Source organism: Grammomys surdaster, unplaced genomic scaffold (genome assembly GCF_004785775.1).
Source record: "Grammomys surdaster isolate TR1022 unplaced genomic scaffold, NIH_TR_1.0 203, whole genome shotgun sequence".
NCBI classification, from domain to species: Eukaryota; Metazoa; Chordata; class Mammalia; order Rodentia; family Muridae; genus Grammomys; species Grammomys surdaster.
In genome coordinates, this window is record NW_021604648.1 from 5,176,880 (window position 1) to 5,203,702 (window position 26,823).

The 26,823-nt window shown below is 40.9% G+C and overlaps 1 protein-coding gene across 1 annotated transcript in view; it reads right to left on the reverse strand.

Moving 5' to 3' along the window:
- The window catches only part of Tenm4 (teneurin transmembrane protein 4), a 725,631-nt gene that overhangs the window by 697,104 nt on the left and 1,704 nt on the right, over positions 1-26,823 (reverse strand). The gene's annotated exons all lie outside the window — the stretch shown is intronic.

A 26,823-nucleotide genomic window follows, 5' to 3' on the forward strand; every position in this document is an offset into this window, starting at 1 on the left:
AGCCTTTGGGTGGCATTTATCAACTATGTATCCTCACTACAGACATCAAATGCTGACTGCCATCATGAATGGCAGTCACATTCTGTCCTTCAACAAGTATCTGTTGACCATTTAGTCTTTGGCAGGTGTGTAATGGGCTCTGACTGCTTAGGTATGAAGCCAATCATTACTGCCTTCTGGACTTCAGTGTCCTAGACATGTCTCATAAAAACATAATGAGAAAAAAGAACACACACACACACACACGCAGAGAGAGAGAGAGAGAGAGAGAGAGAGAGAGAGAGAGAGAGAGATTTCCTCAGTGGCACTTACAGACTTTAAAAGCATGAGGTTCGTGGTGGGGATAATAAGGGATGCTCAAGAGTAAAAACTTTGGAAATTACCTTCAGCTTCTGCACCTTCTTCAAGTGGTAAGAAAACAGACTTGAAGTTGAGAGCAGTGGGTGTTGATGAGAAATAAGATATCCAAACAGTCTCAGGGTATTTCCATACAAGACGTAGATCATTTCAAAGGAGACAATAATAGCTTTAGACCAGAAAATTCTGTCATACTCCCCCTTCATCAAAACATTAAGTCAACATGGTAGGGATGGTGACAGGCACCATGTGCCCCCTGGTGTGGTGCATAGCGAAGGACATAGTGTCTGTGGTATCTCTGCAAGAAATAAGTAACCCGAATCTAATCATTGAGATGTGTCGGACAACTCCAAACTGAGGGTCATTCCACATAAGCGCTACAAGCCATTCAAGAATAGCAAAGTCCTGACAGAGGCTCCAGGGTAGTTTCAGATAAAGGAACAGTTTAGTTATGACAATAAATGTGACATGTGAGCCTGACTAGTGCATTAGTGTGGGAATTGGCAAAAGTTAAAGAAAATTTATATCATATAATAATATGTCCATGTTAATTTCTAGTTGAGAGGACACCCTCCACCCCCCATTTAAATAAACAACATGCCTCTGAAATGTTTAGAAGTTCAAAAAAGAAAGAAGAGGTAGGGCCAATCCTTACCTTTAAAAAGAGACACAGTGTAGAAGGTGTAATGCTGGGAAGGTGCAATGTGAGCCTGGTCCGTCCACCCTGGCTTAGGGGGCAGGGGGAAGCTTCCTGCAGGAGTTGCTTCTCAGGGCAGGCTGGAGTCTGAAGAGGGAGGGGCTGTTCTCAGCCCCAGAACAGTACAGGACATTGGTAAATGCATGAGGCACCCACAGAAGCACAAGTGAACCTGTAGGCCACAACTGGATCAAGTTTAGAGCAGTAGGCGTGGTTAGAAGATAAAGGAGTCTGAAGAAAGCATGGGAGGAAGCTATTGATGGTTCATAGCTTGGCAGGGATGTGATCTTGAGTATAGTTGAAACAAAATTATTTGGAAGCAGGAGGGAGGGAAAACAGGAGGAATGGTGTAGTCTGAGAAAAGACAGGAACAAGGAAGCGATTAGGTAAACTAAGGCAGCTGTCATGAAGAAGAGGAAATTTGAGAGTGAGGTTTGTACCGTGAGCACATTTGGGTGGCCACCTAGAGGGGATTGGGTTAGAAGTCAAAGGTAACAATAGGTTCTCCAGTTTGATGGTCCTGGTGGAGGATGGACTGACTCCTTGCAGTATGGAGAGTCCAAAAGGAAGTAAAGGTCTTAGAGGGAAATGAAGTCCACTGTCATCATGTGAGAGTCCAACTCTGTTGCTAACAGCTTGTGCTTGTGCTCCTGGGTGGCTCTCTTAGGCCACAGAAAACAAATGACACTTAGGAAGGAAGGAAGGAAGGAAGGAAAGAAGGAAGGAAGGAAGAAAAGAAAATTAATTATTATTAATTATAATAATGAAGACAGAGATAAAAAGGTAAAAAAAAGCCTAAAAGATCAAGTGTGCAAAGTAAGATGGAAACAACCTTTGTTAGAATATTGTACACTCAAAGCATATTTTTGTCCAGTTTTTCATTCCATTATGATATCTCTATTTTGGAAACAAAATTTAAAACAATTCAAAATTGAAAACTGTATGTTTGAAATCCTCTAACAAAAATATCCAAGGAACAAAAGGAAAGAAGAATAAAAAAATATGACCAAACTTTTGACTGAGGTGGGGTTATAAGTAATAGATATTTTTCTTTCTTTTTTTCCTTTTGTATTTCTATACTTTCTCTGACTCAGATAATACATGTTCCTTATTTATAAAGACCTGTCATAAAAATCCATAGACATAGCTGGAACCCTCCCCCATCCACTCTGACCCTTTTTCATGTGCCCTCCCCACTCCCCTGAAGAGTGAAATACCAAGGCATTTAGCAAATCAGGAGAAATTATCAGCTGGGCTGGAGAGGGGAGAGGGTTTTGTGGATTGTGTCAATTGTGTGGAGGCAGATGCGTTGCTAGAGCCTTCGGAGCGGTGTATATTAAAGATATTTGCATTGCCCTTATTGATTCTGTAATATGTTACAAGGAAAGGAAAACATAGAGTGGGGCCAAGAACGGGCGAGTCTTTAAAGGGCAAGTTTTAATTAGGAAACATATTTATTTGGAAAAAAAATAACAACTTCTGTTTGGAGACCAGCAGTTAGTACAGAAGGGTTGCTGGATGTGAGAATTCCAGGCAAGGGATCACAGAGGGGGAACGGCCAATGCTTCATTCCTGCTGTCTGTCTGATACTTCATCAAATGCCAAGCTGGTTACATAGGATTTAGATACCCACTGATAGGCCCCAGCAGACGTTCACAATTAGAGGGTGAGGAAAGGGTCAGAGTATGTCCCCAGGCTTTGGGGAGCTTAATGTAAGCAGAAAGCTCCCCAGAACAGCTCCCCCTTGAGTGTCCACCCCACTGAGATATTTAGCATAAGGGCAAGGATAACAATAGCACAGCACCTAAGCAGCGTCCTTCCTTCTTTACCCAGACTCTCCATCTGCCGATTCATTCAATTCCTCACCCACCCTGAGGGGAGCTTGTGATAGAAAAAGGGGCATCCCCTAGAAATGGCCAGAGACTGAGCAGTGTTGAACACTGAACAATAGTGAAAAGCTGAGGAAAACCGGACAGGTTCCTGGAAGCCCTTGGGTGTGGCCTGGAGCTTCCCGGATATGCCATCTGTGAGATCCTCTTGATATCCGAGGAAAGGGCGGGCAGGAGTCGCTGAACCCACCGACCCGATGGGTCCGCAGCATGAGGATGGACAGTCAGTGTCAGAAAGACCCAGGCTCCTTGGCTTTTCTAGCTCAACCACGTTTGTAAAAGACAAGAGGAGAAGCGATGACTACTACTCTCTGGCAAGCTGACTCGGTCCCTTTCTGTGCTGTCTGCCCATCTAACCCATGAGCTGTCTTTCTGCCTGATGGGAAGGGAAGCTGGTATTTGGGAATAAAGGACAACTTAAATTGTCTGCAAGTAAGGGGAACATGCCTTAGAATCATCTCAGATACTTTTTAAAGGGAAATGGTTGGATCTCGTCGTCCAATCTACTTTTTACTCCTAAATGTACAGAGGCCTATCTGGCTTTTACAGATCCTTAGCAAAAATCCCTTCATGAATTAAGAAATGCATGTTAATTCGAAGAGCCAGCATGGCCTGAACACTGCTGAGAACCAGCAAAGAGGGTTACCTCATTTCAGTTGTAGCTCCAGGCCATGTGGTCACTATTTTCACAACATAGGTGAAACAACTGAGACACAAGTTAGGCAAAGAGTAGTAAAAAGCTCAGCAAGTAAAAGAGCTTGCTGCCAAACCTGGCAACCTGAGATTGAGCCCTGGGTCCCACATAGAAGAAGCAAACTAATTCTCATACATTGTCATCGTGCTGGCTAGTGCTATGTCAACTTGATGCAAGCTATAGTCATCTGAGAGGGGGGAGCCTCAACTGAGAAAACACTTCCATTAGATCTGGCTGCAAGCAGGCTGTAAAGCATTTTCTTAATTAGTGTTTGATGGGGAAGGTCTGCCCCTTTGTGGGTGGTGCCATCCTTGGGCTGGTGATTCTGAGTTCTATAAGAGAGCAGGCTGAAGGAGCCATGGGAACTAGCAAATAAGCAGGTTTCCTCCACGGTCTCTGGACCAGCTCCTGCCTCTAGAGTTCTGCCTTAAGTTCCTGCCTTGACTTCTTCAGTGACGCACAGTGATGTGGAAGTGTTTAAGTCTAATAAACCCTTTTCTCCTTAAGCTGCCTTTGGTCGTGCTGTGTTTATCACAGCAATAGTAACTGTCACTAAGACATCCTTTGATGTCCACACTAATATCCTGGCATGTCATGCATATGCATGCGATGCACACATGGGCAATAAATACATGTAATTTAAAAATAAAACAGCTAAGCTAAGCAAGTTGCTGAAGGTCTTATTCTAACACAATTCAAACAAATGCCAAAGATAGTTTCCAGAACGGAGAGACTACACCTCACCTCCACACTGTATTGGTTAGGTGGATGGAACTATTGATATTAGCAATGAAGTGAGTGAAGTACGCGAAGTACCATTTATTTATATAAGCTTGTTGAGGGTAGGTTAACACATTGTTCTTCATGATACCATCCTGCTTATGTTCTCCGTTGCATATCACACAGTGGAGTTGCAATTGCTTGTTTTCAAGGTGTTAGATGCTAAGTTGTAGGAGTGAAATGACCACACTGTGCCTTAGCTTCTGTTATGCTTCCAAGAACCCAGCACAATGCCTGGCACTAAGTAGGTGTTAAATAAATACTTGTGAAATGAATAAACCAAGGTGAGCTCTTGCTGTTCCGGAGCAGCAGAGCATGTGAGAGCCTCTGTACATGTACACCGGCGGAAGCTGAGGATTTTTCCATTAATTCACTCCATTTTCATGCCAACACTATACTATCTGCCCTTGAGGGCATGCAGTTCCGGCAGTGGGGCTGAGCTTCAGATGAGCACGTAATGATTCTGATGTCAAATTGTGCCCTTCCACTGACATTTGCTCCCAGATAGCAGGGAAAACACTGGTCTGAAAATAGCAGCATCTGTCGTGGTCAAAGGTGACTAGCTGGCAAAATTTTGTAGCAGAAGGAAGCATTCCTTCTGAGTAGCCACCTTCTCCCCCTCCTCACTGCCCCTACCATGCAGTGGTTCTACATCAGCTGACCTCACCGGTGGTTCCCAGGGCTCTCCTTAAAAGGAATGCTTTTCCATTTCTTCAGCCTGCTTGATGCCATGTAATAGTCTCCACAAAGGACACTGCTCAGCCAAGGCCTCCATACTGCTGTTTTCCCTCTCACCTCATTTTGCCACTGGCTAACAGGCTTCCTTGCCACCTACACAGGTCTGACTTGTATAGATCAGGAGCTGGGGCCGATATTCTGCAAATCATCTCCATGCCCTCCTTCCAGAATTCTATGGCCTTTATGAGAACTGCATTCACTGGTCCAGGGCATGTGGCAGAGATAACCAAGGAGGAACTAACACCAAACACAAAAGCTTTAAAAATGGCTTCCACTCAAGTGTCAGAGCCAATATGGTGTGAGTCACTATACTACACAAGCCAGGCACTATACATGTGTTCACATATTAGATCCTGTTACTACTTCCGAGACACTATCATCCAATAATTTCTGGCCTTAACAGCATTTATATATACACATATGCAATAATAGGACCTAACACTATCTGTTTCAAACACTTTCCCTGTGTACAGAATATTTGGACATGTGCATACATACATAAACACACAGTCTTATTTTTCATAGTTATATGCTATTTCAGCATATCCATATTTGACATTTTGTGAAGATGAGCATAGAGATCATGGTAACTGTGATGATATTCACTTAAATAAACGTCTGGTAAATAGCATAAGGTAAAGCACACAGCATTTGCCCCCAAATGTTAAATAGGCAAATCATATTATCACTTTCATATCTGTTGATTTTTAAGCAACCCAGAAGAAGCTAAGATTTTTTTTTTTGCCATTTCAGAAAAATCAGATGATCCAATTACTTGCTGAAGTAACTGGGGGTACTGTTTTTTTTTTTAGGTTTAAACATTTATTTATTATTTATGTACGTGCATGTTTGTGTATGGACCATGCTGTACCTGTAGAGGTCAGGACAACTCGAGGAACTCTATTAGCTGTCCCCTCCCACTTCATCAATTCTGAGAACTGACCTCAGGACCACGGCTTGTCACAAGTGCCTTTACTGACCCTAAGAATTTCCAGACTTTACAAAAGATTAAAAACATAAAAACATCTAGGAAAAATCACAGGTAATAATTTATCTAATTGGGGAAGGATGAATAAAGAAGACCTTAAATGTCATAATAATCATAAAGAACTGTGTAAAATTAAAATATGGATATACCTAAAGTCTAAGTCAAAAGTCTAAAGAAAGTATTTGAGGGATATGTGAAAATGTAAGTTAGTATTTTTAATATATAATGAGGTTATACAGACATATAAGGAAAAGACATCTCAGGGCTGGACAGATGGTTCAGCAGTTAAAAACATGCTGCTATTGAAGAGGACTTGGTGTTCCAGTCTAAGTTCCCATACAAAGTGTCTCCCAATAATTGCCTGTAACTCCAGCTCCAGGGGACCTGGCAAATTCTGGCTTCCCAGGATACCTCCATGCATGTGCACATACCTACACAGGCCTACAGGGATATGCGTAATTTGATTAGATAAATTTAAAACAAAGAAAACATGAAAAGGCACCTTAGTAGAAAAGAGGGCAAAGGACATAAAAGCTAATTTACTTTAAAAAAGCTACAAGTTTGGAGTATATAAAGTGTATGTAACTCACTAATTACTATGAAATATAAGGTATAATGGCATTGTGTTTCTGTTTTATTTTGGGTTTGCTCATCAGATGAGAAAACAAAAGAAAAAAAAAGTACCTAGAAACCTGTCACTTTCCCTACTTATTTTTTATATAAGACCATGGTAGAGTATTTACAGAAGAATATGTACTGTATGTACTGAAAGGTTGCAGCTGTGACTCACTTTCCACCTAGTCTCTGTTTGTTTGTGAGCATTTAATGTTGTTAAAGCAAATAATCATAGGACTTGGAAAGCCGTAGAAAGCCATGAGTGTTGTGAGCAGTCTAGGACAATTGGAAATACCCTAAATATTAATCTATTAATTCACGATCAAATGCCTTCTGGCACAGAGTCATATGATGGAATGTCACGTAGACACCACAGATCATGACGGAGACCACTAATGAATTTGTGAAGGACTTGCAATGGATGTTCTTGTGACTTTTCTTTAATGCGTTATAGAGAATCCCATGCAAAGGAAAAGTGGTTAAATTGACTATACCCATCACCTAGCTGCAATAGCTACTAGCTCACATCCAGTCTTGTTGGTTGGCTTCCATTTAGTCCCTCCCATGTTATTTGAATGAAAATTCTATTTCCTTTAGCCCACAAATATTTTAATAGCCATTACTATAATATATAAGATATTTTAACAATGCCTAACAATAATACTGGAAACAACAGGAATTCATCAATAGTATCAAAGTATCCAGTAGCTATCAAAATTACCCAGTTTCACAAGTCTTCTTTCTTAGTCTGTTTGTTTGTGGGGCCATCCAAGTGAATCCCACATGCTGCATCTGACTGAGAGGTCCACCTGGGTTCCTTTTGATCTACAGGCTTCCTGCCATCTATTTCTCTTCTCTTGCAAATGAGTTGTTACTGATTTATCCCAGAGAGTGTCCTCTAATCTAGTTACTGATTATACTCTTCTGGGGATGTTTTAACAAATTCTTTTTTCTTTCCTGTAAACTTGCAGTTCATTCTAGAAGCTTGGTCCAGTGGAGAGTTAATTTTTTTGGCAGGACCGCTTTATAGATGGTAGAGTGTGCTTCAATCTGTCTTTGTGATGTTAGCAGCCTTTGGTGCTCATTGACCAGATTCATCATCCCACTGGAGGTTGTGAAGAGGTGATCGTCCATCATGCCCTCTTCACTTTCTAGCAGAATACTTCTATAAAGAGAAACGACCTCTCATGAACTCCTTGGTTATCTTAAAAAGGTAGGGTGCATTTCTGATATTTTTCCTTTCAGTTGCCAGATTTCTAAAACAGTACTTGGCTCTTTAGCATCTCCCAAAAGTAGGCCAGGGGTGTGTGTGTGTGTGTGGGGGGAAGTATGGGTTAATAGTAATAATTCTTGACGGTAAAATTAAGCGTAGATTTTAGATTCTTTCTCTTTGCTTTTTATTATTTACAAAATGTCCACAATGAGCCCATTTTATAATTTTAGTATGAGAAAAAAAAACTTTGCTAAGAAACCTTGAAAATAAACCAGATGGTATAAATTACCATATTATAAACTACCCATCTTACACATGGGTAGAATAATGGTAATCCACTAAGTGCTGTGCAATTTACAAAATATTTATTATCTTTCATGATCACAGCATTCTTTTGAGGTAGGCAGGACAGGAACATTGTTTCATAAGTCTGAAAACTTGCCCAGGTGAGATGGTACATGTCTTTAATGCTAGCGCTTGAAGACAGAGGCAGTTGGACCTTCATGAGCTCAAGGCAAACAAGGAGAAAAGAAATCTGAGGTTTAAAGGTAGCACAGACCACAAACTCATGGTAGAAGTCAGTGCTGCCCACTTGTTGGCTAGGGCTTCATGGATCAGACAAGGTCTATGTGGTCATCTCTTATGGTTTGACCATATGGAGAGATCTTTGTTACTCTTTTTCTCTTAGTTATGATGCTGTCCCAGAACTTCCTTCAGCATGGGACTCAAAGACATAAATGCCAATATTTTTAAAAGTACATAAGTAACCTATTTTCATCAGTGTTTGAATGACCATTAGGATTCCAGATACACCTGAACATTGAAGAGAAATTTGATAAAAATAAATGGTATTCAAATTCAGTGTATGTGTATGTAGCATGAGGAATTGGGAGTTCTGTTACTCCTCCAGCTAGCTGCAAGGACTAGGGAGGAACTGTCTGCCCTGTCTCTCTCTAACTGTTCTTTTCTGCCTGGCATTCCTGAGCATCCCAATAGCCAGTGACTTGGTATCTCTGTTCACAGAATCTGCATGTGGATGGACATGGCTGTGAAACCAAATTGTCCCACAATGGGGTGGGAAGATGGGATTGGGGCTAGGGGATGGAAAAGATGCTACCTCACAGCAGTGTTGGGATCTAAACTAATAAAGACCAATAAAAACCAAACACAGAACAAAAGGAAAGTTTGAAACTTCCTTTCTTTTATCAAAGAGATTCATGGGCATAGTTTTTTAAATTCAAATATTCTGCATGGATCTGGTGCAAAATGGAAGTCCTTTGCCCAATAATTCACCATCTAACCCTGCTTGATATCCTCTCTTTCTAAGGGCAACAATTTCTGTTGCAGCTATCTCTAACAATTTTTATTTTCACAGTTCTAAATAACCTGCCTCCTTCGCAATTTCTTGATTGCTTTCAATTTTTGAAAGTACTAATATACTTTATATCATTGTTTTTATTACTATGATTTTGTTAAAATTATTCTCAATTAATAAATGCCAAATCATATGCTATAGTGCACATACAGCTTTCTTGTATTAAGTTTTGTGTCTTTTTTGTTGTGTCTTTTTTTTAATGGTTGTTCAACATTTTGGGGCTCGATACTACTTGATACCCCAACTTTTTCCAAGCTATAAACCTCCTGATATATCTCATCCATAAAATAATCTCGCTCTTCCTCCCCCCCTCTCCCTTTCTTTTTTCTAGAAGAATTCCATTTTCTATCATTCCCATTGCCTCAGTGTGGGCTGGTTGTATTCTGGCCTGCAGCTGGCCACTCTCTTAGGGTCTCCTTTACCTCATTCCTGGGGATAGTGCTGGATCTCAAATCAGTGGTCGCTTTAAGACTTCTGAGATCATATATCTTCACTTCGTTTTACTCTTCATGGAGCAGTTCAGGGAAACCTGAATATGAAAAGCTTGATTTGACTGGTCCTAGAACTCTGGACGGAAATAATTTTTCTGTCATTCTCATGATGTTGATGGCTTCTTGTCTTCTTGCCTTCTGTGTGCTGATAAGGAGTCCAGTGCTATTTGTCTCTTTGACTGGATTCTGTCTTGTGAGTGTGACCTTACCCTCTCTCTCTGAAAGTTTTAAGAACACTTCAGTTTCTCATATTGAAAAATAATATTGCCATTATTTACTGTTCTCTCTCTCCCTCTCCCTTCCTCTCTCTGAGTGTGTGTGTGTGTGCGTGTGTGCATGCGTGCATGCACGCACATGCATGAGTGCATGCGATACGTGCATGGTGACTGGGTGGAGGCCAGGGCACAGTCTGCTGGCATCAGTTCTCTCCATCTACCATGTGGGTCCCAGGAATTGATCTCAGGTTCCAGACATGGAGCCATCTCTCCTATTCCCATTTCCCGGATTTCCATTTCAGAAGCCACAGCTTGCTTGCCGTGGGCCTTATTTCATTAACTGTGCTTGGTTGTTGCTGATTGTTTTTTCCTTTAGAAAATCTAAATTTTGCATTGATTATTTCCTAGGTAATATTTTTGTTCTTTGTTTCCAAAATTTAACATATCCAAATACTAGGACTTATAGACTGATTCTCATTTTAAAAATCTTCTCTTTCTTATTTTCCATATTCTTGTCTTTCTGCTCTACTTTTGGGAAATTTTTGTCAGTTTTGCCTACTAACCCTTCTGTTGACATTTTCACGTCTGCTGTTATGGTTTTAATTGTCAGGAGCCTGTTTTGGTTGCTTGAATGTTTCTCTTTAAATAGCCTCCTTATTTCATGCAGTCTACATCTCTAAGGATGTTAATAATGTATCTTATGAACACTCCTGTTGACTATTCTCATGGTTGTCTCCATGTTCTTTGAAGTCTATCTATTCTTCGACAATTTCATACACACATATGGTGTATGATGACAACATTCAACCCCATTTCTATTTTACCCACCCACTCACTCTGGAACCCTTTCCTTATCCACACGCCCTCTCTTACTTTCTTTTTTTTTTTGTAAATAACCCACTGATTTTAGTTAGAGTTGCTTGCATATGTATCTGTATGGTATAGATGTGTTTTTTTTCTTCTTGCATTAAATTTGAGGTTAGTAAGAAAAAAGGTTTTTTTTTTAATACAGATTTATGGAAAAAGAGAGAGAATGAGAGCAGTCTTTACCTGTGCACTAATTAGTGACTATGCTCATATTTGGATGGTCTAGGAGTGTATATGTGCAATTGACAACAACAGAAACCACAAAAGACAGTTGGAAGTCCAAGCTGTAGAATAATATTTGCTGCTAGTGGGCTTTGCTAAAGGATGTTCTGGCCAGGTAATTTTCTTGGTGACTCTATAACAGGCTTCTTGGTTTCTTTAGACAGTAGTCTTTCAGTCTCTTCCAAGGGAGAAGGAAACTGGCTGCTAAGGTTTTCTAAACACCTAGCAGGGGGGAGAAATGGAGAGCTGGTCTGACCACTGTAAGCAGATTTCATTTTCTTTTGCTCCTTTTCTCAGCACATTGTACCTTCCTTGGTTAGACAGATTTCCCAGGAATCCAGAGTGTCTCGTGTGCACTGTGGTGAGCAGCCAGGCACCCAGAAGTGTGGGATAGAGGTTAAGCTGGAGACAGTCCATCAGCCTTTCCACTTTCAACAGTTCCCAGACCAGTTCTGTTAAAAGTGCCTCAAGCTTCCCATTTCCAAGGATCCCTGGAGCTCTGTAGTGACAGTCAGATACCCGCAGGCTCTCCCTACAGAGAGCTTAGAATCCACATTGGCAGGTCTGCTGAGTTAGTCGGTTCTTTTTCACCAGCTGTAGTTCTAAAATGCTATTCCCTTCTTGGCTATTTCTTTCCCTTTGTGGTTGTGTGTCTCTTTTAATATTTCCTTCTTGTGGAGTAGTGTTGGTAGTTATTATAGAAGAAGCAAGAGTTAAAGATGTGTTTAAACTCCTTGAGACACAGGAGACTAAGGCAAACACTTCACTTAGCTATCCCTGGGATCTTGAGCCCCTTCTCTGAGTGGCCCTGTGGCTCTATCATCGACCATTCCCAGGCTGTGAGTGAGCTGGAGGTCCTGAGTAGTGTCCTCAGCATTGCAGTGCAGATAAGCATGTCTGTCTTATAGTTGTGAGAACCACCAGGGTGATGTCTTGCCTGTAATCTTAGTTCCTACTTCTTTGAAGAATACCTGTAAATGCCAGTCACATATGTTTGCAATATTACAATTTCTGGCTATTTTGATGCCAAAGCTTATTGGGTCATTGATAAAGATGATGAGGCCTACATGGGATGAGAAGATTCTCCTTTATAAATGTTTCAATGAAAAGTCATGAATTATAAGAGGAAATAGTGGTGATAATGACGTCTGTGACAAGAGGTGATATTTAGCAGGAACTTATCGTATGTCAAGGGGCTTCTAATGTTATCTCAGTTGAGCATTCAGGAATCTGTGCATGTATATTTATACTATTTTTTTTCCAGAAAGGAACAGGCTGATATGTGGAGAGTTAAGTCTTTAGGTCAATATCACACAATAAAGACATGGCAGGCCACAAGGTCAGAGTGTCTAGTTCACCCCAGAGCAAGTATTCCTACAGCCAAGACCAGAGCTTCTCAAACTTTAATGTTGTTACAAGTCACTGAGGATCTTATTGTTGTACAGATTCTGGCTCAGCAGGCCAGGTGTGGGGCTCTAGCTGGCATAGCCAACTAGCTCCCAGGTGATGCCTGTGATGCTACCACAAGGATCACATTTCAAGTAGCAATCTCTATGGATGCCCCACTGCATGGGATCTTGTTTCCCCTAAGGCATAAATGAGACCATAACAACCATGATGTATTCACTGTCTTTTTCCTGTGCACATATACAGGACTGTGGGCACTCCTGCCTTCATCATGCCCTTGCTCAGAAGTCCTTGGCACGGTTCTACTACTCTTTTACCACTGTTCTGAGGGCAAGATTTTCACTGCTTTCTGAGCCAAGGGTGTCCTTATCATTCACTGTCCACACTGATTCTAGTGTCTTCTCTGAATACAACCCTCTGGCATTCTAAGAAGGTATGCTGAAGCATACAAGACCTCCAGGTGTAGGACTGGAGAGATGGCTCTGTGGATAAAGGGGCTTGTTGTCAAGGTTGGTGACCTAAGTTTGATTCTTGGGCCATACATGGCAGACAGAAAGAACCAACTCCCGCAAGTTGTCTTCTGATTTCCACATATGTGCAGTGGCAAGCACACACACACACACACACACACACACACACACACACACACACTGTAATAATTAAAACAAACCCTTCAAAGCATGGAACTGTTTCCCTGTAGCACTCAGCAAGTCTATGCTTTGTTCCCTACATAGAAATGTGCAAAAGACTCTCCCATTCAGGAGTCACTTAAACCTCAAGCAACCATTTCCATATCCTGGTTCTCAGATGTCCCTTTGAGAAAGCAACTCTGTCAGCTGCTACCTACAGCCTATGATCTGAAAATATGTAGTGCTTACTCTCCAGCGTCTTTATCTTGCTTTGGCCACTTGATCAACTGTCCTAGAATTCACCATTCTGAAAGCAAGTTCAACTGGAGCTAACTTCTAGGTGAGTGAAGCAGGAGATGCCTGTGACTTCAGCAGCTATATGCAGTTATGTATCTATCGCTAAGACTATGCCATGGCTCTCTGTGCTTGGGTTTTCATTTGGGTTCTCAAGGATCATACTCAGGTCTTGAGGCTCATGTGGAAAGCATTTTATTGACTAACCTACGTTCCCAGTCTCCACTTACTTTATTTCTAATATAATCTGAAGTAAAAGAAGTCAGTACGTTCAAGAGACTTCTACACTCCTATGTTTATTGCCTCACTATGCACAAGGAGACTGCAGCCATCTTTTGTACTGGCTGTGTATCCTCTGCATTGGCCCAGCCCTCCAGTCCACATTAGGTGTTTTGTTTTCCCTCTTAAGTCCTGCAAGGATCTGTGCTTCTGATCTCTGGCTAGCAGTCACATGGATGAGCTGCATTGAGTATCAAGTAAGTGCTTAGCCTTTCTAAGACCCAGTGTCCAAATTATTCAGTGGGGATAATAAATGCTCATGTTATTGCACAGGCTGCACTCATGTGCTAGAGTAGCATCCAGCAGCCTTCTAGGAAAGAAGGAGAGTATATTAGTCTTGCAAATCACACATAATTTCTTCCTTTCCTTCCTCTTCCTCCCCAACTTCTGAGATAGGGTTTCATGTATCCTAGACAGGCCTTGTGCTTCCTAAGTAGACAAGGATAGAACTGAACTTCTGATCCTCCTCCCTCTACCTCCCTTTCTAGGGATCCAGCTCAGGGCTTCAAGCATGCTAGGTAACCATTCTGCCAGCTGAAGTACCTCCCAAAAGTTACACATTATTCTTAGATATATTATCCTTGATTTTAAACTTACTTTTTAAAAAGGTATACATTCTTGACTCTTGGGTTGCATAAAGACAGGCCACAGACAAATTTAGTTCTGGCCAAAGTTTGTGAAGCCTGAACCAGAGCTTATGGAGCCATTATGATAATACTTGGCAGCCAGGGAGCATCAACAAAAGTTCTGTCTCCACATGGCGACATCAGGCCTCTCTTTCTCTCCCTTTTAGAGATGGGTGGATGCCATAGTGCCCATCAGAACCCTACTGACATTCAGATTATCCCCAGACAATATGGGCTGGGAGGTGGGGGTGCAGCATTTTATCTGTTGAGACACGTCCTTCTAAGCAAAAACCTGTATGGTGTATATGGAGCTGCAAGACAGACAGTGGTGTAACTGTGTCACCCCCATGAAATCAAAAGCATTGTTCCAGCCATTTGCTGAATCGCACCCCATTCCCATTCCTCTGCCTATACCACCACCAAACAATCCAGTCTGGCTGGGGAGTTGGAGGCCCTCTGAAATCTGATGAGAGGTTCTTTATGCTCACAGCTCTCCTCCTCTGTTTTCATCATTTAATTCCCTCCTTCCCCTCCCCCAGAGGCTTGTGCTGCATTATTTATTATTTAACTTGAATGCTGGGGATGTAGCTCCAGATGAAAGGCACTTGACAAAATAAGATTTCATTGTGTTATGTGACTCTCATGCATGCAGCTTGACATCATTAAAGTAAGAGAGACACGATAATGTTCTCCTATTCAAAGAATATGATGGCTGTATCTAAAGAAATGTCAGTTATTTTCTATGTTGTCCACAGAACCCAAGGAGCATATGCATTTACAAAAAAGAGCCAAAGAGCATAGCAAATGATCATCTGATAGTCACATGCACTTTCTTTTCTCTCTTTATTTACCAAGAAAGGGAGCAAAATTATACGAGAAGGGGATGAACTGTGTCTCTAGAATATTTTGACTTATATTTTCTTGATCCAGGCACACAGTAGGTGCACTATGCTTGTGGGGATTCACTAGTCTTATGTTCTTTTAATGAACACTGCTTAGCTACTATGATGGTTCATATTCATGGTGTACTTGACAAAATCTAGAATAATCTGGAAAATGGACCTGTGGGCATCCTGTGCTGGATTATCTTGGTTCTGATCACTGATGGGAATAGACCCATTTTAATCGTGGATAGGAAATGGGTAGGAAAATCCTGGGCTAGACAGAATTGGAAAAGCTAGCTGAGCACATTAACACAACATATGTCTGTAAACATAGTGTGGCCAACTACTTCACACTCCAGCTGCCTTGACTCCTTGGATGTGATGGACTGTATCTTGAACAGTGAGCCAAAATAAGCCCCCCCTCCCTTAAGTTACTTTTGTCATGGTATTTTATCACAGCAGCAGGAAAGTAGGGTCAACTCCTATGCTATGTGTTAGAATGAATGGATGCATAAATGAAGGGTCCAGAATTCCAAGAATTTATGAACTAGAGAAGAAGCCATATGAATTAAACACAACATTCCAGCATAAATGACTAATTTGTTCAAAAACAGCAAAAGCCAGTGTTCACCAGGAACTTGGGTGTTATTTTAAGTGCTTTTTATATGATGAATTCTTTAAATTCTCTCAGGCAGTCCTAGGAGCTATGTACTAGTATAGATTTCCACAGATGGGAAGACTGAGGCCAGACACAGAATAAACTCTAAAGGTCTTAAACTGTGTTTAGGGAAGTGAATAGAGAAAAGTGTCAATTGCTTTTGGGGTAGGGGATCAAGTTCTCTCTGCAGGCACATGAGCAGGACACTTCACATGGAGAAGGTGAATCTACCTTACCTATACCAAGATGGATCTGTAATGGACCCCGAGAAGGATCCTTTCTTTTAAGAAAAAATGTTTTTATTTATATAGGGTGTGTGCCCATGAACATGCTCAGGGGCACGTGTGTGTACAGTTCAGAGTTCATGTGGAGATCAGAAGACAACTTTCAGGAATCTGTTCTCATTCCATCAAATGTGACCCAGGCATTGAACTTGGGTTATCAGGCTATGTGGCAGGCACCTTTAACACTCAGCCATCTTGCCAGGCCAAGAAGAATGTTTCAAACCCTACTCCTATACCTTCCCATTTTCAAACAAGGCAGCATTACAAATAGTTGTTTATTCAACATTAGTCTCTCCTGTAGTTCTGGAGACCTCAGGGTGCCAGTATTGTTGACTACCATATGCCCAATGTCTAGCACGTGCTTAAAGAATAGATTTTGAAATGAATGTAGAAATCTGGTCAAGGCAGAATTGTGGATAGTGATTAAGCCAATAGTGGCTGCCACGGACAAAGGTTAAGGCTCAGTTCCATTTTATACCCATATTTGCATTTTAAATACTCTCATTTCACACTGCTCTCTTACAGACATGCCCATGGTATTCTTAAAAGGCTTTAAAAGCACAGTATTGTCAAAACTCCCATTACTGTATGTTTCAGTAACATTCTGCACATAGATCTGCAGCAATTACTTTGTGCACGGAATTCTAAGTTGAATTCTGCACTTTACCCAAGATAGCCATTAATTAGATGAAATGATGTTACTGTTGCATGCAATGTGTTTTAAAGTGCAAAGCCATGTGTGACAAGAAGTGAACTTTCTTCTTTTCCTTTGCAGAAGAAAACCATACAGACAGCTATTGCAGAAGCCCTCAGGCAGTCAGGCCTTTCTGGTGAAGCAGGCAACCCTGTCCAGAGAAGGGAAATGTTTTGGCTTTGCTAGTCAGATGAGCAGAGATTTCTAAAGCTGAGGATAAGATGGGGTAAAAAAGATTATCTGCCAAAAACTTTAGGATAGAACTGGGAACAGTTTGGAGATTTGAATATTATTATTATTATTATTATTATTAATTATTCTTTGGTCTCAGGATCTTGCCTGTGCTAGGCAAGCACTCTATCCCCAGCCTGTTTTAAAAATTTATTTGGAGATGGAGTTTTCCTTGATAAGTTGCCTAAGCTGGACTAAAACTTACTATGTAGCCCATTGTGGTCCGCTGCCTCAGCTTCCCAAGTATCTGGCATTATGGATACCTACCACCATGGCTGGTTTAAGATGTCTTTGCACATATTCAGTTGAAAATATCAATTTGAAAGATCTAGAAGGCTCTTTTAGCTCTCATAGCTGTTGAAAGGAAGGGGGTTGGGCATGGTAATTTTTATCCCCACCCATAAAACTTTTTGATTAGGAAGTTATATTAAATATGGTTCAGATGTTTGATATAAATGTATGATTTAATCATGGAATTATTTCTCAATATGGGGCCACTGATGGCTTTTTACCTACAATCATGTACGAAGTATATTCTTACAATATCTATCAAGTGCAGGCAGGAGAGCCCAACATCCACATCCAGTGTCCTTTGGACGTCTACTGAACACTATGCTCAGATGAGAAGATGGCAAGCTCCAGAGTGTCCTTGGACAGCAGCTGAACTTGAGGTTGGTAAGTGGATTTACACAGGAGACCAGGAAATGGCCAGCTTTGTGTCAGTCTGACCCAAGCTCTGCTTTTGGCTATACACCTTAGCAGCTTTGTGTCTCTGGGCAAGTCACGAGGTTTGATGAGAACTACATTCCCTGCCCCCACTGACTTCATTTCCAAACCAGAGTGGAGAAGAAACAGCCAACTCAGTGACATGTTTCTTTAGCGATACGACCACACAAGTAATAACTTGCCTAACTGAATCGGACAGAGACTTCCATTTGAAAAGAGCCCATCACAAGCTCTGCCAAAGGTCTGAGGCAACGGGAAACATGAGAATCGTTCTCTTGCTGTTTTTTTTTCCATTCCACAAATATTTATGGTGTATTTACAATGTGTCAACCACTATGCCAACCCCAGAGTATACCCTGGAGATCAAATGTAGATATGTTTTTTTTTGTTGTTGTTGTTTTTTGGGGTGTGGTTTGTGGTTTGCAAGATTTTTCCATACAAACCATTTAAGTGAGAGGAACTCAGTGCTGTTGGAGTCCCTATACTTCAGATGATACATCTGAAGCGAAGAAGTAGCAAATCTGTGGGAGCCATGCCAAACGTTAGCTTCAGACAGTACTCAAGGAGCATTGCCAACCTCAGTTTAGAGTTTGGGGGGCAAAAGATTTTGCTTACTCAAATGCATGCCAATTTTGCAATACGGACACATTAATTATTGTCTTTGTATTTCATTGATGCTATTGAAACCCAGAGCGATTTGGCAGCCCGCTCAAGCTCAGGAGCACCCAACTATATAGGCCAGAGTAGAGGGTAGATTACTGGCTCCTTGTGTGATACATTGGCAGGTAATATCATCCACACTCCCTGCTTCAATGTTTCCGAATTCCGGAACTTTGAGCCCTATGGTTTTAAATTGTTTCCATAACCTATGTAAATTATAATTACATTCCAGTTAACAGGCCATTCCGTAGCAAAACTCCAACACACCGTGAGCAAAGTCTTGCAGGCTTGGAGCGTTATTTATGGACAATGCTGAGGACTGCTATTCTTCCCTATACATGTGGCACAGCTAAGTGTTTACTCATATATGCAAGCTGGCTCCTCAGTCCCATTTTTCTTTATTTCCCCTCAGCAAGAATGAGGAAAGCAGCTTTGAGCATATGGAAGCATTTCTACACTGCTAGATTTTTTTTCTGGGTGAGGGTGGGGTGGAGGGTGGAGCATAATTTGCAACTCTGTGTCAGAAGAAATATATATTTCCCAGTGATGCTGATTAGACAAGGTTCCACGTGGCAAAAGTTGTCTCCAGTAAAGCATGATTAAAAACTCGACTTTGCCCCCAGTTTAGCACTTGTGAAGTAAGTACTTGTCACTCTGTTGAACATTTGCCAAGATACAAACTCTGGGCAACCCTGGGCCTTTATGCTTCACTATGGTTGACTCTGCTGTGTGCCTACTGGGCCTGTGCAGATGCGAGCTAGAAGATGAAGGCTTCCCTTATGTGACTGTGGCCATACTACATTTTATTTTTATTGCAGGTGGTACCTGTGGACATGTTCATGTTGGGGGTGTAGTGCACATGTGCATGTATACATAAGTATGTAGGCAGAGACCTACAGTTTCTTACTCCATCACTCTTCACCTTCATTTTCTGAGACAGAGTCTCTTCATCGAACCTGAAGATTGCTGGTTCAGCTTGATTTACTGGCCAGCTAGCTCTAGGGATCTTTTTTGTCTTTGACCCCTAACTCCCACTCTCAGAGTTGGGGTTCCATTCAGGTACTATCCTACTTGGCTTTTTTTAAAATGGGAACTAGGGATCCAGACTCATGTCCTCTTACCCACTGACCCATTTGTTTTTTGACCAGTGTCTTACATAGCTTAGAGCTGGCCTTGAACTTGCTATGTAGCTGAGGAGCTCTTCCTGCCTCTCCCTTCCCAGTGTTGTGACTTCAGGTATGCAATACTTGTGGGTTAGGGATGGGACCCAGAACTTCATCCATGCTCAACAAACATAATAAAAACTGAGCTATATCCCTTAACCATCACACTAGAGATTTTTAAAAGTAAATTAAGTGACTAAACATGTAAGCATGATCTATGTTAATTTCCCATTTAAACTTAGTATGCTTAACATAACAATTTCATGAGCAAACCTATACATAATACATCATTCTAGTCTCTAGCGGACAAAACGCTGCTCAACTGCCAAGGGCATGGCAGACAACATGATGCAGACTTCCACTGTTCTAAGAAGTATGTGTTTGTCTCTGTACATATTGCACTTCCCCTTATGTAAGGTTCATCTCTTTAAGGAACTGCTCATCTATCTTGGATAAAGACAGGGGAACTGGTCCTCGTTTGCCGTTTAGTAATGTGTACAGACTGGAAGAAACCAGGGTCGTCCACATAGTATGGAAGGACTTAGGGTAATTCTGTGCCAGAGGGGACCATGTACACTAGAGATTTCATCCCAATTTTATTGTCTTTGTGGTGCTTGAAGAGAAAGCAGTAGTGGAGGCCCTCCTCCTGTTTCCCAAGGATTCACAAAAGGTCTTCAACACTCCCCTTTCTTCCTCCTACTATTCCTAGCTGTGCATCACTGAGTCCTGTTATTACACCTGCTTGTATATGTAAGAAAACTGAAGGGAGAAAGGGAGGAGAGAGCAAAGAGGAGGAGGAGTGGGAGGAAGTGGAGGAGGAAGAAGTGTAGGTAGAAGAGGAAGAGGAGGAATATGAGGAGGAGGAGGGGGATGAGTAGAAGGAGGAAGAAGAAGAGGAAGAAGAGAAAGAAGAGGAAGAGGAGGAGAAGGAGGAGAGTTTATGTTTTCTTGGGTCTCAGAGTGAGAGAAGAAAGTGGTATTCAGGGACTCTTCCTGCAATTATGGGCTAGAAGTATGAGCACTTGCTTCCAGCCCCTCCATCTCTGGTACCCTGGAGACCCTGCACCATCACAGTTCTGTACACCTAGACAAGAGCCCAAAGGAGTTTTAATTTTTAAAATGTACCACCTTTCACATGTGTCACATATGTCAGCTTCATAAATACCTAAGAATTCTAACACCATCCCATAATGCATTCAGAAAGAGGCAGGAGGGTTAAATGATTTCTTATGTCTGACATTGCCAATAGAAAGCCCACATTTTTATACCTTCCTCCCAAATGCAGTTGAACTGGAATAGCAAAGTTGGTGGCTTTGGCACTCCTGCCTCCTCCTGCTCCACCCACAACCCTTCTTTCCTGCCAAGGAGACAGGCACAGTGCCTGGCGCTTAGTAGGCATTCAGTAAAGAGTTACAGTTTTGCTTTCCCATTCTTTGATTCTTTATGTCTCCTTTAATATGTTACATGTCTAAGGTTATTAAACATTGGTTAAAGAATTATTAACTATGCATGCCTTCCCTAACAAAGGAACTCTTTATAGTGAAATACCAAACAAGTACCATCACACATGGCAATCAATACTTTGGTACTATGCAAATCAGGGAACTACAGGGCTAGTTCCAGGAAAGTCTGAAGCATTCTCAATGTGAAGGGCACTGGGTATGTGTATAAAGATATACCTGATTTTTCTAAGACATTTGGGATTCTTAGCATTTTACTTTTTAAAATAAGGGAAGTAAGATATGAGCACATTATCAGGCCTTATTTATTTATTTATTTATTTATTTATTTATTTATGTATTCATGGTGTGTACACATATGGTGTGAATGGCTGGTGCATGTGCAGTATGCATATGTGTGGCAAGTATACGCAGCCATGCAAGCTTATGTGACAGCTGGAGAAGGACATTGGTGTCTCCCTCTAGTGCTTTCCACCTTGTGTCCCAGACAGGGTGTCTCACTAACCTGGAATGTGCTGTTTAGCTAGGTGAGATGGTCTGTGAGAGCCTGGGATCCACCCATTTCTGTTTCCCAGTGCTCACCTAAGAGGCCCAGACACACTCAACCATGCCCAGCTCTGAAAAATCTGGGGGCTGGGATTTGAGTTCAGATCCTCTGGCTTCCATAACGAGTGCATTACGTAGTAAAATAAACTACGTCATTAATTTGAAAAAAATAAATTTTTTTCCAGATTAGAATGGAAACTTCACACTTTGATGGGGGAAAATTAAGCTTTTGGTGGCACAAGAGAAGCATGTAAGGGGGAGTGGGAATCATCCAACCTTTAGTTGTTTGAACTCCAAAGACACCGAGAAGCAAGTCATTGTTGTAGTGTTTGCTGTGTGTGGTGCAGTGTACTCTCGACAGCAGTGGCTCTCAACCTCTAGGTCACAGCCGTTGGGCAAACCTCTATCTCCAAAAATGTTTATTTTGCAATTCACAACAGAAGCAAAATTACAGTTATGAAGTAGCAATGAAAGTAGTTTTATGGTTGAAGGTCACCACAATATGAGCAACTATAATAAAGGGTCACAGCATTAGAAAGGTTGAGAACCACTGATCTATAAGATCTATGCAAGCTGACTTCTCTTATACTCATTTCATAGGTAAAGGAACTGAGGCTCAAAGTGACACAGCCAGAAACTGTTGTGCAATCTACTTCTGATGGTAGCCTAGTTTGGCTTTCTGCTTGGGGTTCCTGGACCACCTCCCTCTACACCCATCATGGATAGAATTTACAGTATGTAATGCTCTGAGCTGAAAGCCACCGCCTTAGAACGACAAGAGAAAATGGACTTCATCAGATGTGACCCAAAGCAAAGATCTAATTCAAAATCATTTAGCTTCCTCTCTGCCACCTGAGACCACAGCCATGTCTCTCCAGCAGCACAGTTCACTGGAGGAAGGCTCACAGACATAGTCTGGCCGACTGAGTTTTCAGGATCAGGATTTACAGAGGCCCTGCTATTGTTACCTTATCATTCATTAGGATTTAAAACCACACTTGCTACTCAAACACCCATACCTATATTCAAAATTCCCAATCCCTGGATTTTAGCAGGTCCTAGCTGGGTCTTTCACCCGTGTTTGTATCTCCAGACCGCTGAGCACTCTGGGAAGCCAGTGCTCTGTGGGTCCTTATGATGCAAGAGGCAGAAAGAACCTCTTGCTGAAATTCATGTGTCTCATCTTGGGCCGCGGCTCAGACTCTAATTTTTATATTAAAAAGACAAAACGACTTAAAAATGCTGACGGGGAGATTTCATTTCTGAATGCTGGTTTACTTCTAAGGATCACAAAGGGAAGAAAACATCACAGCGAGAGAGAGCAGTGGTCGGATCACAGAAAACAGATTTCTGCACACCCTAAAATTCATTAAAAAATGAAAGGCAAGTAGCAGGAAGGAAATGTTTTTAATAGACCCAACAAAGGCCTGATATCTTTAATAGGGATGAATCTTTTATGAATTGAAAAAAAGAAAGAAAGAAAGAAAAGAAATCAGCAGAAAAATGGACAAAGGCCATGAACAGAAAATTAAGAGTATAGACAATCTGCAATAAACATGAAAAAGAGTTTTATCTCAGGAATAATCAAAGAAATGTAAATGAAAATAATATGGAAAGAAGCAATGTTCGCAGGTTCAAAGGTGAAAAAGACAGATTCCAGTGTTTGTAAGCATGTGGGATATGGTTTTTCATTTCTCAGTTTCATGTATACGGACTTGCCTCTCATGACAGTTCAGCCTTGTGTTTCTTTGACTCTAAAAAGTTTTAAGATGTTGATGTTCTCAGACCCATTAATTCCAATTTCTATACTAAGAAAATCATTTTAAAAAATAGAAATATGAATTCTGTTTATCACAGCATCATTTCTATTAACAAAACCTGGTTCAGAGGAAGCTAAATTCCTGGAAAGAGAACGAGTTGAGTACACTACAAGATGTGTATTGGTACACAGGCACAGACATATTATAATGAATGGTTGAGATGAAGTTAGAAAGGGCTGTGTGTGCACACGGGCACATAGGCATAATATAATCTCGATTGCTTGAAAAAAAAAACCCAGTAAATATTGCAGATACCAAAGTGAAGGAAACTCACAAGTGTGTAATGGCAATCTTTGGTGGAGGAAATATGGTATTATGGAAATAAGAAAATGTGGCAGCCTGTGTTGGGGAACTTTCTTAAATGAACCAGCAGTGGGAGCAAGTCAGACCTTGATCTTAACCAAGAGCCAAAGCTAGACAAGCCCATTGGAGCATCCCTGACTGTTGACAGCACACAGCAGTCAGACTCTGAGTGCACGTTTGTTTTCTTTTGTGCTGCTGGGGATTAAACCTAGAGTCTCATATGGATTGTAGATACTGGTGTCCCCCCCCCCCCCGCCTCCAGCCCTTGAAAAATGTGGCATGATATTATGACACTTGCTTAGAAGTTGGCTACCGCACACAGGAGCCATCTGCTCTCAGAAAGATGATGTGCACTTGGTGACTATATGACACCAAGTTAGAAACAGATTTTTTTCTGGAAAAAATATAATAATTTGAAAATATAATATAATATAATATAATATAATAATTTGAAAAAACATGGAAACTTTTGCTTAAATGTAATGCACATATAACAAAAATTAAGAAAGTATAGAAAAAGAGAGAAGAAAGGAAATTTTAGTTTTACTATAAAAAATAACCAAAGTTCACATTGTGTTATATTTCTACCTGTAACAATGGTGTATTTTAATGGTGAATACCATTGTTACAGGTTTCTAGAAAAAAAAATCTTTAAATTATTGCTTCTCCCTCCCCCTATCAGAGAAGAGAATCTAATCATAACTTAAAGGAAACACAATTTAAAATGTATGTGTGTGCACATGTACATGATGTAGATAGATATATACATAGAAAAATAGATAGATAGATAGATAGATAGATAGATAGATAGATAGATAGATTATAAACTTGCAGTTATTCATGGCCATGCAGAGAGGAATGGGTCCATTTTGGAAAGACACGAAGCCATGGAACAAAATTGGCAAGCAAATACAGCTGTGTATCCATGAGAAAATATTTAGCACACTCGTATTTTCATTCTGAACTTTGGTCGTATACTCTATGAGATTTAGGAACTTTTAAAACTATTTGAAACTGAGGCTCAACTTTACATTAACAAATCCTCCTCCTCAGGCTCCAGGTCAGGCAATGAATACAGGCATCTTAGGATACTCCTTTCTACCCACAGAAACCTGAACGAAGCTGAGCATGTTTGACTGTTTACTTATTCATTTCTAGATAGGGTCTCACCAAAGGTATAACCCTGACTACATAAATCAGGCTGGCCTTGAACCCACAGAGATCCACCTACCTCTGCTGTTCAAGGACTAGGATTAAAGTACTATGCCATCCTGTACCCCTGGATCATGTCTATATTTTTAAGGGACATGTGTTTTTCCTTTCATGCCTGAAAATACTGTGTAAGAATTCTTTGGGTCTATGGCTACAATTGGCCACAGTCACGGCCAGTAATGTCTTGTCAACCAAATACATTTTTCTCTCAAATTCCAATGCTCTACAGCAAGAAAATTCTGTTACTAACACAACCTGTAACACTTGGGCTGTCGTTGCGCCACAGCTGAATGCCTGAGAATTTTCTCATACCTGAATAAAATACAGATAGTATTTCAAGCCACCTCCACCTCATTGCTTAGAAAATAATGAGCTATCATACACATAAATGCATACACATAATGCATACATACAGGTTTATGAATGAAGTCACATAAGGAAAAGCATCCTGGGAAAAATCAGTGCCTGTGTATCAAGGAAGTCATGCTAAAAACAGATGTGTGCTTTGTAGCTTCTTTGATCTTTCTGCTTTCGAATTGTGAATTCCAAGTAATAATTGCTAGTGTAATAACTGATACCACTACGTGGTGCCTGAAGCTTGCTGTGCACATATCACAATTCTCCAATAGTTCTTGGGCTTTTACGGAACTCACAAATAATGCAGCGGACGTGTAACACAGGGGACCCTCTGAGCCCACTGCTGTGTTCAGCTTTGCTATGGATATCTTTTGCATGTAGTCCTTGGACAAAACTTAGGTACTTTCAAAGATCATTTGGTCTTCGAAAAACAATCACTTGAAATTTGTTATTTATTTTACAACAGTTCCCTTGAAAATGAACAGCAGGACTCTTTGTGAAACACACTGTTTTTCTTCACCTTCCTGTGTAGCAACAGCAGCTAGTGCATATCTTCGGTGAGAAACACCGAGATCAACTTATATGGCATGCATTGTTGCCTTTAATTACCTGCACAATTTTATCAAAGGGGGACATAAAAACAACCAAGCAAGCAAGCAAGTAAAAATCTAGTTTGAAATCGAAACCAAGGCATGGTAAAAGGTGAGTGCCCTGCCTAACATGCAGCTAGTGAGAGACATAAAGAACACTTGAGGGATGACTCTGAGAACAATTTATCAGTACTTGGCTCCCCCTTTCCACCATGTAGGTCCAGGAGATTAAGCTTGCTGCTAAATTTGATAACCTGAAGTTTAATCTCCTGAGCCTACTTGGTGGAAGGGGAGATCCAGATACTGATAAGTTGTTCTCAGACCTCCATGGGAGTGCCATGGCTCGGCACCCCACCCCACTAAATACATAAATGTCAGAGAAAATAAAGCTTACAGTTCATCTCTTTAGCTGTCTAAATTTTCACTAATCAATCGTAGCCTCTGCACTGTAACAGCATGTGTGTATAGTGGCTCGAAAGTGTGTGCACATGCACATGGGACAGTGCAAATAATAAAATTAATTTAAAAAATTAATTTAATTTTTTCCTTTGGCTGGGCATGGTGATTTATGCCTGTTATCCTTGTCCTCAAGAAGCTGAGTCAGGAGGATCACAATGAACTCAAGGTTGGTCCTAATGGTATAGAGAGATTGAGGCTAGCTTGAGTTATACAGTGGGAACCTGATTCCAAACAAACTAAGAGGCTTCTAATTGCAAAGTATCCACACAAAGGAATGCAAGCCCAGAGAGGTGGCACATGAGTTAGAAGCAGAGGTGTGAATCTCAATTAAATATCTTGAAAATATCTATAATATAATATAATATAATATAATATAATATAATATAATATAATATAATAT